Source organism: Erythrolamprus reginae, chromosome 1, assembly GCF_031021105.1.
Source record: "Erythrolamprus reginae isolate rEryReg1 chromosome 1, rEryReg1.hap1, whole genome shotgun sequence".
NCBI classification, from domain to species: Eukaryota; Metazoa; Chordata; class Lepidosauria; order Squamata; family Dipsadidae; genus Erythrolamprus; species Erythrolamprus reginae.
The window spans coordinates 344,768,115-344,780,001 of NC_091950.1; the positions used below are offsets into that span (position 1 = coordinate 344,768,115).

Sequence of the window (11,887 nt, forward strand, 5' to 3'; positions counted from 1 at the left end):
GGGTTGAGGGGAGGATGTATTATTAGCCTCTTTCCCATCATCCAGTATTTCAGGCATTCAGAAGGCAGGGGGTCAACCATAAATTTTAGTTATGAAGCTTGCAGCTTTATGAATTTGTTCAGATCCTTTCTAAAGCAATCCAAATTGACTGCCATTATCACAGCTGCTGGCATAGTTTCTATAGGTCTATGGGCTATAACTAAGTCTGAGTGAATTTACCTGCATTTCATTTTAATTGATTAAACTCCTCTAGTTCTAAATTTGCTTTCTCTGTATGTTATCTGTGCCATTCATGATACTTCTATTGTGTCTCACCTTTCCCTCCTTAATTCTAAGCTAACCAGCCATAATTACAAAAGGGTTCCATGGTTGTCATTTTTGGGACCTTTTCATTTTGTACAATTTGACCCTAAGGTTCAATTGCCAATACTCTACACAATGTTCCAAATGTGTGGGATGGGGGGAGGTTATTCTCCCATTGCTGAGTGATTCATGGAAAGCAGGGTGTATTAAAATTTCTCTATTAAAGTCAGTGAAGCTGATAAATGCAGTAATGCAATTTCTTCTACTGCAGTTGAAGAAGTTTTCTTTTCTGTTTTCTACATTTGGAAATATGTGAGCATTTAAAGTGTTCCAGCAAAACATCCATTTTACATGAAACTCTTGATATTAAATATTCTTCTCAAAAGAAATCTCTCTCCTTTTCTTTAGCAAGAATTAACACTTTTTAAAAACAGTTCAGAATTGTTTTTTAATTATTAAATCCAGCTCATGCAAAATGATTTATCTGAAGCAGCTAAATTTAAAAATGTATTCTTTAACAAAGCATAACTGATATCCTTTTTAGAACAGAATATTTTATAGACCAAGTGTGATTGGTCATACAAGGAATTTGTCTCCAGTGCATAAGCTCTCAGTGTACATTCAAACTGCTAAGAAATATAATTAGATGTTCTGCAGAGTGATGGCACGAGATAAAAACCGTGTCTAGTTGTTTTAGCCTGCAATACTCTATAGCTGTTTGTTACTTTTCTTCACTGGGAATGTTAATAGTTAAATAAATGCTGAAAAATCAAAATTGAATCCAAATAAGGTAGGGGGTTCTTCTCTGGTAGCATTGTTGACCTAGAAATAATAATTTAGCTTGTCTTCAGTGTTACAGCGTCAACTCTGATCTGACTTTGCTCCTGGATGCTAGGTTGGCCAGGTTTATGTTTGCTCAGCTGTCTAATGCCTCCGTTCTTGGAAACATAAGATCTTGCCATGGTAACATATGCATTAGTTATAATAGGTTTGATTATTTAATTATGTAAGGTTTTCTGTGTAGGGTTGGTTTTAAAGAGTGAACATATTTACAATGTATGCTGAGGCAAGCATATATGATAATCTTATTAAAACATTGGTTTCTAATCTTTTCTTAGGAGGAATTAATTTAAGATCAGGACATTTAAGAACCTTAATTAAGTTCTGTAAGGATTTTTTTAATGTCTTAGTAGCTGAGAATTTATACATTTGTATGCTGTCTAACTCCCGAAGGATTCTGGTCAGCTCACAACAAAGATAAAAAAAATCATAAATATCAAGATCATTTAAAACATCTATTAATTTTTTTTAAAAAAAACATATATATCTTTCATTCTGGTTGGATCTTATAAAGATATAATAGTGAGATGAACGGTCCCAGGCATCCCAAAAGAGCCAGGTCTTCACAGCTTTACAGAAAGCCAATAAGGTAGGGGTAGTCCTAATCTCGGGGGGGGGGGGGGGGCGGGACAGAGCGAATTCCAGACGGTTGGGACAGCCACAAGGCAGTCTCTTCCCCATGGACCCGCCAGAATCTGAAGTAGCCGGTCGTTGTGAGCTATGCAGTAGGAGGTTGGTCAGCAGTAGAAGGAAATGCATTTTCTGAAACTAGCAGAAAAATTACTTCTTGCTGAAGTATCAGAACACTCCAGTAAATAATGTTCTCCTGCATTAATTTTCCATATAAAGTAATACCTTGTCTTACAAACTTAATTGGTTCCGGGACGAGGTTCTTAAGGTGAAACGTTTGTAAGATGAAACAATGTTTCCCATAGGAATCAATGGAAAAGCGATTAATGCGTGCAAGTCCAAAATTCACCCCTTTTGCCAGCCAAAGCGCCCGTTTTTGTGCTGCTGGGATTCCCCTGAGGCTCCCCTCCATGGGAAGCCCCACCTCCAGACTTCTGTGTTTTTGCAATGCTGCAGGGGAATCCCAGCAGGGGAATCCCAGCATCGCAAAAATGAGCGCTTTGCTGGCAACGGAAGTCCGGAGGTGGGGTTTCCCAGCGAAAGGGCGCATCAGTGAAATCACAGCATCGCAAAAACACCGAAGTCCTCGAAACCCCACTTCCAGACATCTGTGTTTTTGCGATGATGCAATTTCACTGAGGCTCCCCGCGCTGGGAAACCCCACCTCCGGACTTCTGTTGCCAGCGAAGCGCCCGTTTTTGTGCTGCTGGGATTCTCCTGCAGCATCACAAAAACATGGAAGTCTGGAGGTGGGGTTTCCCATGGAGGGGAGCCTCAGGAGAATCCCAGCAGCACGGGCGCTTTGGCTGGCAATGGAAGTCCAGAGGCAGGGCATCTCAGCGGCGGCGGTGGGTTTGTAAGGTGAAAATAGTTTGTAAGAAGAGGCAAAAAAATCTTAAACCCTGGGTTTGTATCTCAAAAAGTTTGTATGATAAGGCGTTTGTAAGACGAGGTATCACTGTATTAAATTGCACCATTTAATTAAAGAAAAATAGCTAGTGTTTCAATCATTGATTTATTCAATATATTATTAAATTGGTAGAGTTTCAGCAGCATTTTAAAAACATATATAACAATATTATATGTACATGTAGTCCTCAAATTACAAGAATGTCCATTATGGTCAGAAATCATGAGGGTCATTAATTAAAGTACCTCAGGGGTGGGAAGACCCTGGGGGAGGAGTAGTGCAGGCAGAAGCCCACCGGCAATGGACCTTCTAAGGCATCTCCCCCACTCCCTGAAGCACCCATGTTCCACTTCCTGTCCCTTGGGGTCTACAGAGTCCTATGGGTCTCTTCCCATCCCGCCACATCACATTTGCACATTAACCTTTTGAAGAACTTCAAGGCTCAGGAAGTCAAGTTAAGAAAGGAGGATAGGCCACTCCATTGCTGGGACACGTGGTACAGTTGAGGAGAAGAAATCCTGCTGGTTTTCCTTTCATTGTAGACAGTCTTAGCTTCCCCAGTGTCAGCTTTTACTGGCATGAAGCCAAAACTCTGGTGAGGTAAGGAAAACTGACAGGATTTCTTCTCCCCAATGACGCCACGTGGCCCAATAACGAAAGAGGAAAACTGACGGGATTTCTTCTCCTCCTTCCCTACCCAAAATTCCTGAACTATGGATGTCTTTAAAATGTAAATGAGCAAACAATGACTGGAGTGGGTTGAGGAGTGTGTGTGTGGAATCTGGTTCTGTGGCAAAGTCCCTGTGGGGATTTGGTATGTGTCAGGATGGGAGAGGAGCAATAGAAAAAAAAGAGAGAGACAACCTCTGTGATGAAATATTTATAGCTTATGCAGCCGTGTGAGCTGTACACCCACATTACACCAACTCTCTACGAGCTGCACTTACTCCCAATTGGTCTCCAGGAGCAATTCATGGTGTTGGTCATTACCTTTAAAACCCTAGGTAGGGGAATGCACTGCAGCTTCTCTGGGCTTGGTTGTAAAAATGAATGGGCATAGAAGTCTGCTATGTCATAATTTCAAATGGTCACTAAGTGACCTGATATAAGTCAAGGACTACCTGTACAGTATTCCATGAATTGCTGATCCAGAAGTGTGACAGAATATCAGTTTCCTCACTTTCTCCATTAAAATTTTTGATCTTGATTTTTGATGGTTTAAACTTCCCTGCGTAACATGCCAATTTTGCCACTCCCTGATGCATTAGAAGTTGTTAAAACATTCCCCAGTACTACCTGTACATTCACTGTTGTATTTCTGTTTATTTCAACAATGAACTATGCCCTTTTTTTTCTAAAACTGTGAAGCACTAAATCAGTTGAGGATTGAACCAGACCTCATGGGGGGGGGGGCAGATTTTTTTTCCCCCCCCAGAGAAAACATGCTTGGAATTTCAGCAATTACAATGCCTGCCCTCACAAAATGCTTCCTTATTAGTGAAGTTAAGAGAAGAAATTGAGTCTAAAAGTTTCTCTTCTCTTTCACATACAGTAGTACCTCTAGATACGAGCTGCTCCACATGCGAGTATTCCAAGTTACGAGCCACGAGGGGAGAGAAATTTCTGTTCCAGACCCAAGCTCAAATTCGAGATATGAGCCGAGCATCCACTAGGTGGCGCAAGAATCCTTGCTTCTGGTTATCTCAGAGGGGAAAAACAAAGTCTAAAGCCATTTGTTCCAGATACGAGTTGTTCGACATACAAGCTCCCTTCTGGAACGAATTAAACTCGTATCTAGAGGTACTACTGTATACAGTACACATACAGGTGAAATAGATACCACATTTCTAGACAAGTTCTCATTTTGCTGTCCACTGTTCAGGTCTCACTTGTTTGACTTTTCTGAGTTGAGTCACACTGAGCCTCAGGCTCTTTGTTTACTCATCCTGTTATCACAGGTCACCCCCCCACCACCACCACTTTTTCCTCCAAATCAGACATCCACAACTATGCTACTTTCTATTTGTTCTCTCACATTTTTATCCAGTTACTCATAACTGTGGTGCCAAGTTCATTTCTTTGAATTTCTGAGCAGCTACTTATTTATTTATTTTATTTTGTTTAATTTGTATGCTGCCCAACTCCCTAGGGACTCTTACAACCAAAAAAAATAAAACATACAGTGTGATATTAAACCTTTAAAAAAACAATTTAAAAACAATTCCAAACCACAATAAAGAAGAACCATACATGCCATTTATGGCCGGATCTTGATGGTATGCCATCCAGTCAACGACCCCAGGCCTGCAGGAAAAGCCAGGTCTTTACAGCTTTCCAGAAGGCCAGTAAGGTGGGGGATAGCCCGGATCTCAGGAGGTAGCTGGTTCCAGAGAATCGGAGCCACCACAGAGAAAGCTCTCCCCCGTGACCCCACCAGCCAACACTGTTTAGCTGATGGGATCCGGAGAAGACCAACCCCATGGGCCCTTTCAGTCGCTGGGAGCTATGTAGTAGAAGGCGGTCTCAAAGATTGTCTGGCCCTAAACCATGTAGGGCTTTAAAGGTAATGACCAACACCATGAATTGTGCCCGGAGACCAATTGGGAGTCAGTGCAACTCATAGAGAGTTGGTGTAATGTGGGTGTACTTAGGTGCACCCACAACAGCTCAGACGGCTGCATAAGCTATAAATATATCATCACAAAGGTTGTCTCTCTCTCTTTTTTTCTATTGCTCCTGTTAGCATGGAACAAGTCAGCCATGTGATTCAGTCAGTGAAGGGCTACCAAAATGTTTACTACCACACTGTAGTTGTGGCTTATGCAGGACACCCTGTATTTTCTTTCAACATCTTCAGTACAAATTGGGTACTACCACACTGCATTGCCCCCTCCCCCAATCCGGGCAGTAGCCCACCTCTGGATTCAGTCCACCAAATCTTTTGTTATATCTACCTTCCTGTATTAAGTCTTTAAGATCTACTTTTAAGTGTTTAAGATCTAGTTTTAAGCCTTTAAGATGTAGTTTGTTTCCTGTGATCTGCGTGTTGATATGTAAATAACAAATTTATGAGCCAATGTCCATCCTCATATTAATACAACAGATCCCATTTCTCTTTTTATGCTTAAAGTTCTTATTTAAAGATCTTACATATGAATTTTCTTTTGGGTTTCAAGTTAAATCAACCTTACCATTTTTCAGATACATTTTACCAGTCCTTGTGGAACATATAGAAATCCTATAGGAATCATAAGCCACAGTTTCAGAAATCTAGTTTCTCATATTTCATAACCAGTTGTTCTTTTTATACAGTACTTTCCAATGCTCTTCTGTCAATTGAACCCTAAACTATTTGAGCTTTTTGGCATAATGTTTCTAAAGCTGAGCAATACAGTTATATTTGCTTTTGGCAAAATTATTGGTCCTATGGAGATAAGGAAGAAAGGCTAATTGCTGGGGAGACCTGATGGGTCTTGCCAATAGTTCTGCCCTATTTATTTATCCAAATTTAGGCAAGATAAAGAATAAGAGATATGATGACGATTCCTCCAAAAATGAAAACTATAAGCAATGTTAAGGGTGACATCAGACTTGTAAACTAGTAGTTCCATGTAAAAGTAAGAGCTCATTCCTTACTCTGTTCCATTAATTATAGGGGCTAACTACTTATTACTCTTAAGAAAATATTCAGACAACCAAGGCAAGATTGAACATGAACATATTATTTCTTAGAGTCAGATTCTATACTGGTACCCCATCTAGTGGATAAAGCAGCAGTTGCAGCTGAAAGTTTAAATAAACTACATAGCCCAGTGATGGCGAACCTATGACACGCGTGTCAGCACTGACACGCGTAGCCATTTTTAGTGACACGCGGCCGCTGGAGAAACTTTCGTAGAGAATGCACCAAACGCACGCAACGCGAGCCAAAAAAAAAAAAAGCCTCCTCACTCTCACCCCTCCCTCCTGTTTCACCTTCATTGCTGCTTGGAGAAGCCCGCGCCTCCTTCGCCTCCCCCCCACCCAGCCCGGGAAGGAAAAAGCCGGCAGAGCGCAAGCGCAGGTTCTTAAAGGATCCGCGTTGTTGATTTCCGAGCACCAAAAAAAAAAAAAGGACGTGCGAAGAGCGAGAATAGGAGCCCGGCCCGGCTGGAGCTTCCCTGGCGGTGATGGCACATGAGCTTTTGGGGCCCGGTGGGAGGGCGCCGGCCATTGTGAGCCCGCACAGCCATTAGGAACCCCCTCCCCCGGCAGAAATTTTTGAAGTGGCGCAAAGCCACGCAGTCCTGAATCGCTCCCTTCTCCGGCCAGCAAAGTCGGCTGCCCAGGAAAGCGCCGCATTTGAAAAGCGCGCGTTTAAAAATCGCGCCACTTTCCCTGGCAGCCGGCTTGCTGGCCGGAGAAGCGAGCGATCCGGGACTGCCTGGCTTTGCGCCGTGATGACAACAACGGCGCCATGGTGGCCTTCAAGCGTCGCCCTTCGTGGCGCCCAACCACCTGTTCCTCAGGTAGATGTCTGGCGCGCTACCGGGAGGCGGAGGCGGCGCGTGGCCAGGCGCTGAGCTCCATGGACACCTGGGAGGGCAAAGGGGTGAATGTGGCTGCTGCCTCTTAGGCGGAGGCGAAGGCGATGGCGGAGTCTGCGCTGGGGCCATGCAGGGACGCTGATCCAGGGGGCCACGGACCGGCAAGCCGCCCTCCACTCTCTCTCCACTCTCCATCTCTCTTTCTCTCTCTGTTGCTGCCATGGTGCACGAGAGAGAAAGAGAGAGAGAAAAAGGAGGAGAGAGAATAAGAGAGAAAGAGAGAGAGAAGGCAAGAGAGAGAGAGAGAGAAAGCAAGGGAGAGAGAGAGAGAAAGATTGTGTGTGTGTGAGAGGGAGAGAGAGAGAGAAAGAGAAAGAAAGCAAGAGAGAGAGAAAAAGAGAAAGAGAGAAGGAAAGTAAGAGACAAAAAGAGAGAGAAAGCAAGAGAGAGAGAGAAAGCAAGAAAGAGAGAAACAGAGAGAGAAAGAAAGAAAGAGAAAGAAAGAAAGCAAGAAAGAGAGAGAAAAAGAGAGAAGGAAAGTAAGAGAGAGAAAGCAAGAAAGAGAGAAAGCAAGGGAGAGAAAGAAAGAAAGAAATAGAGAAAGGGAGGAAGAGAGAGAGAGAGAAAGAGAAAGAAAGCAAGAGAGAAAGAGAGAAGGAAAGCAAGAGAGAGAGAAAGAAAGAGAGAGAAAGAAAGCAAGAGAGAAAGAGAAGGAAAGCAAGAGAGAGAGTGAAAGAATAAAAGAGAAATAGCAAGAGAGACAGAGAAAGAGAGAGAGAGAAAGCAAGAAAGAGAGAAAGAGGAAAAAGAGAGGAAGGAAGAAAGAAAGAGGGATGGAGAGAGAAGGGGAAAGAGAGAGGGAGAGAGAGAGAAATAGGCGAAAGGGAGGAAAAGAGGGGGGTTTTGTCCAAACTTTTTTTCTCAAGGTGACACACCACCCGAGTTATGCTTGGTTTTTTGGCGAATTTTGACACACCAAGCTCAAAAGGTTGCCCATCACTGACATAGCCTAACCAAGATTGCAGGAGTCTAAATGAAATCACATTGTTTCTTTATAGTGCCTGAGATCAGTTATTAGTACACCAGCATTAGTAATAACAGTAATTTATTTATTTATTATTTATTTATTGTATTTCTATGCCACTCATTCCAAAATGGACTTAGAGCAGCTACTATATTAATAGTAATAGTAAATTAATGGAAATGGCTACTATTGCATGTAGAATGGAGATTACTTAAATTGCTTATAGTTTGTATTTGTTGCCATGCTTAGCAAACTCTTTTGAGTTCCAGATAAGGAATTTGTTTATTCACAAGGCTTATAAGTTTTCCAAGCAACAGACTCTGAGCAGCCTATAGCTCCCCTAAATACCTGCCTGAGCTACTGTGGCCTAGAGGTGGAGTTCTTGCCTCACAATCAGGAGGTTGTGAGTTTGATCCTAGGTAGAGGCAAATGCTTGGGCAGGGGGTTGGACTAGATGACCTGCAAGATCCCTTCCAACTCTGTTAATATGTTAAATAGACAGTTAAAATAAATAATGCAGATCAGAAACAGATGGTTTCTTTCAATACACTTGGTTCTCAGAAATGCCCAGCTCACAGCGACAATATAAGCTATGGTCGTTTGATCCCAATTTCCAATATTCCCTAACAACTTCCCACAAGCATAGTCAATGGGGAAGTCTTCAATAGGAAGTCAGAAGTTATGGTCACATAAGGTCCTCACTTAAAAACAAACGATTCTCACTTAACCTTGGTACCTTAACAATGGAAAAATGCTGTTGCTAAGCAACATGGTCACATGATATTGTTCTTTATGACCACATTGCTTAGTAATTGCAGTTCCGGTCCCAATTACCATTACAACCCAAAGAATATACCATAAAACTAATTCCTTATTGAACAAATTTGTAATTGAACTTGACCCAAGTTCAAAGGACAAATATATAAATCATATCTGCAATATTAATTTTGATATATATGGTAAAATTGGTAATTGTTTTCCTACATCTTGTTTAAAGTAGAGTAGTGTTAGCAAAAATTATGCAGAAATTTACAGCACAGTCCTTATAGTCCTAAAAAGAAACCCATGTTTAGCAGTGTTTGCTTGTAAGCGTATTTAGGAATATACAGGTAGGTAAAACAAGACATACATCATCACATTTTATTTTGACTTAAATTTCAGAAATAAAATGTCTGATGTGGAGAGGCAACGTTGGACTTTATCCCTTTTTAAATTATTGTTTTCCAGTAAAAAATCTATAAAAAGTGAACCCCTTACAAACAAATTGTTCAAATGATTTGAAGAAGGAGACCACTTTCCATTGTGATTATTGCGTAGCACTGAAGAGGAGAAATTATAGCTGTTAAAAACTGAAATTCACTTGCCTAACTTACCTACATAAGTGATTTTTCACAATAAGTGGTAACTTCACTTGTTTTATTTGACAATAGATAGTAATTGTATTTCTTGTTTTAAAATATTAACTATCCATTCAAAAATTAATCATTCTTTAACCATGAAATTTTTAATGTAAACAAGCTGTCTAGAAAGAGTTAGGAAAGTATTCAAGATCCTTCAGATTGCTCTTTTCACTTAATAAAGTTGGCTTGAAACTTGACTCTTACTTTGATATAGAGCTCCCCTTTTCCCTGAAACACTATTAAGAATAGGAAGTTTCTTCCCAAAATAATACAGTTTAAACACCAATACAGCTAAACCATCAGTCAGCCAACAAATATATATATGAATGGGATACCCTAGGAATTACTAAATCTTTCTCATATGAGGTCCCTTCTAATTCTATTATTTTATTATTTATTTATTTATTTATTATTATTATTATTATTATTATTTTGATTTTTAGGCCGCTCTTCTCCGGAGACTCAGGGCGGCTTACAGCATAAAAAATAAATACATAGACATAGCATATTAGAAATAGAAGTTAAAAACTAAACCAGTTAAAAACCTAAAACCCATTAAGTTCAACCTCCCATCTGTATGCGGTTTTATCATTGTCTCGAATGAGACAAATCACTGTTGTATCATCTGCAAACTTCAGTGGTTTAACAGAGGAATTGTTTGAGGAGCAGTCACTGGTATATAGAGATAAGTGGTGAGAGTACACAGCCTTGGGGGGACTCTGTGCTAATTGTACATATATCTGATGTGATTTTGCCTAGCTTCACCTGCTGCTTCCTGTCTGTTAGGAAGCTTGTGATCCACTTACAAGTGTGTTCAGATACCACTAGCTGATATAGTTTAGTTAGAAGAATGCCCGTTATGACGGTGTTGAATACTGAACTAGTCTACAAAGAGAACTCTAGCATAGATCTTTGGAGATTAGAATGTATTGCAGAGCCATATTAACAGCATCATCTGTCAATCTATTTGCTTGGTATGCAAATTGCAGGGGGTCTAACAGTGGATCCATGATGGTTTTCAAGTGGGATATTACTAGCCTTTCAAAGGTTTTCATAACTACAAATGTTAGAGCAGCTGGTCTGTTATTGTTCAGTTCTTCTATGGTAGGCTTCTTCAGCACATGGATGATAGTCGAGCATTTGAAGCAGGAAGGAACATAGCACATCTCTAGTGATTTATTGAAGATTTGGTTGACGTCTATTACAGCTAAACCATCAGTCAGCCAACAAATATATATGTGAATGGGATATCCTAGGAATTGCTAAATCTTTCTCATTTGAGGTCCATTCTGCTCCTTTTAGTCTATTATTTACTCAGAAGGATAGGCAAATTACTAGAGAATAAAAGGAGTCCAGACTCTTCTGTAATAAATACAGGTAGTCCTTGAGTTACAACTGTAATTAACCCCACAGTTTTTATTGTAAATGACCACAGTTTTAAGTAGGTCATAATATGACCAAAACCAGTTTTATGACCTTTTTTCCAACAGTTGTTAAGAAGCCACAATTGTTAAAATTGGGATGTTGGAATTGAATCTAGAAGTTCTTGTTTCTCATAATTTACTGTCACCTTTAATATATAGTGAGAACTCTCCAGTGTGTTTATACCCAAAGTCTAACAATTAATTTCTTCGTATGGTTTCTTCATTGTTGTTTAGCCTGGTCGTAAAGCTTATATGTGTAGGGGAGTTTAGGTTGGCAGTTGAGCTCAGAAATATTCTAAGTATCACCTGACTTAGGAGAGAAAAAACCTGGAAGGAGAGAGATTTATTTTGTTTGAACCTCTAATAGTCTGTAATTATAGGCCTTTTTTTTTTAAGTTTGAGCCCCTTAATTTAAAGTCTGCATTTTAATTGGGATGTTGTGTTATATTGCATTTTAATGTTATAGTTGATTAATAAGTAGCTGTAATTCATATTGGAAGGGCAGTATAAAGATATATGGTAATTTGAACATAAAGAATAGGTATAAAGGAATCTGCAGGCTTTTTTTTTTAAAAAAAAGCTTCTCATTATACTTTAATTTGAAAGGGAGAATATTCATTACTTGTAGTGAAGAGCTACATATCAAGCTTTCTGCAATAAATGCTTTCCTTCTGTTCATCACTAGCTCACCACTGCATTATAATTAAAATTAAGCATTCAAACATATTAAGGTTGCTTCTGATTAATTTGAACAAGTTCAGGTTTATAATAGAACAATTGTACATTCCTTCTTTTAGATTTCTATTTGTATTGCAGCAATCTGTCCAAAG

The 11,887-nt window shown here is 40.1% G+C and overlaps 1 protein-coding gene across 2 annotated transcripts in view; it reads left to right on the top strand.

Moving 5' to 3' along the window:
- Positions 1 to 11,887, top strand: part of CRIM1 (cysteine rich transmembrane BMP regulator 1) — a 164,828-nt gene that overhangs the window by 136,469 nt on the left and 16,472 nt on the right. The gene's annotated exons all lie outside the window — the stretch shown is intronic.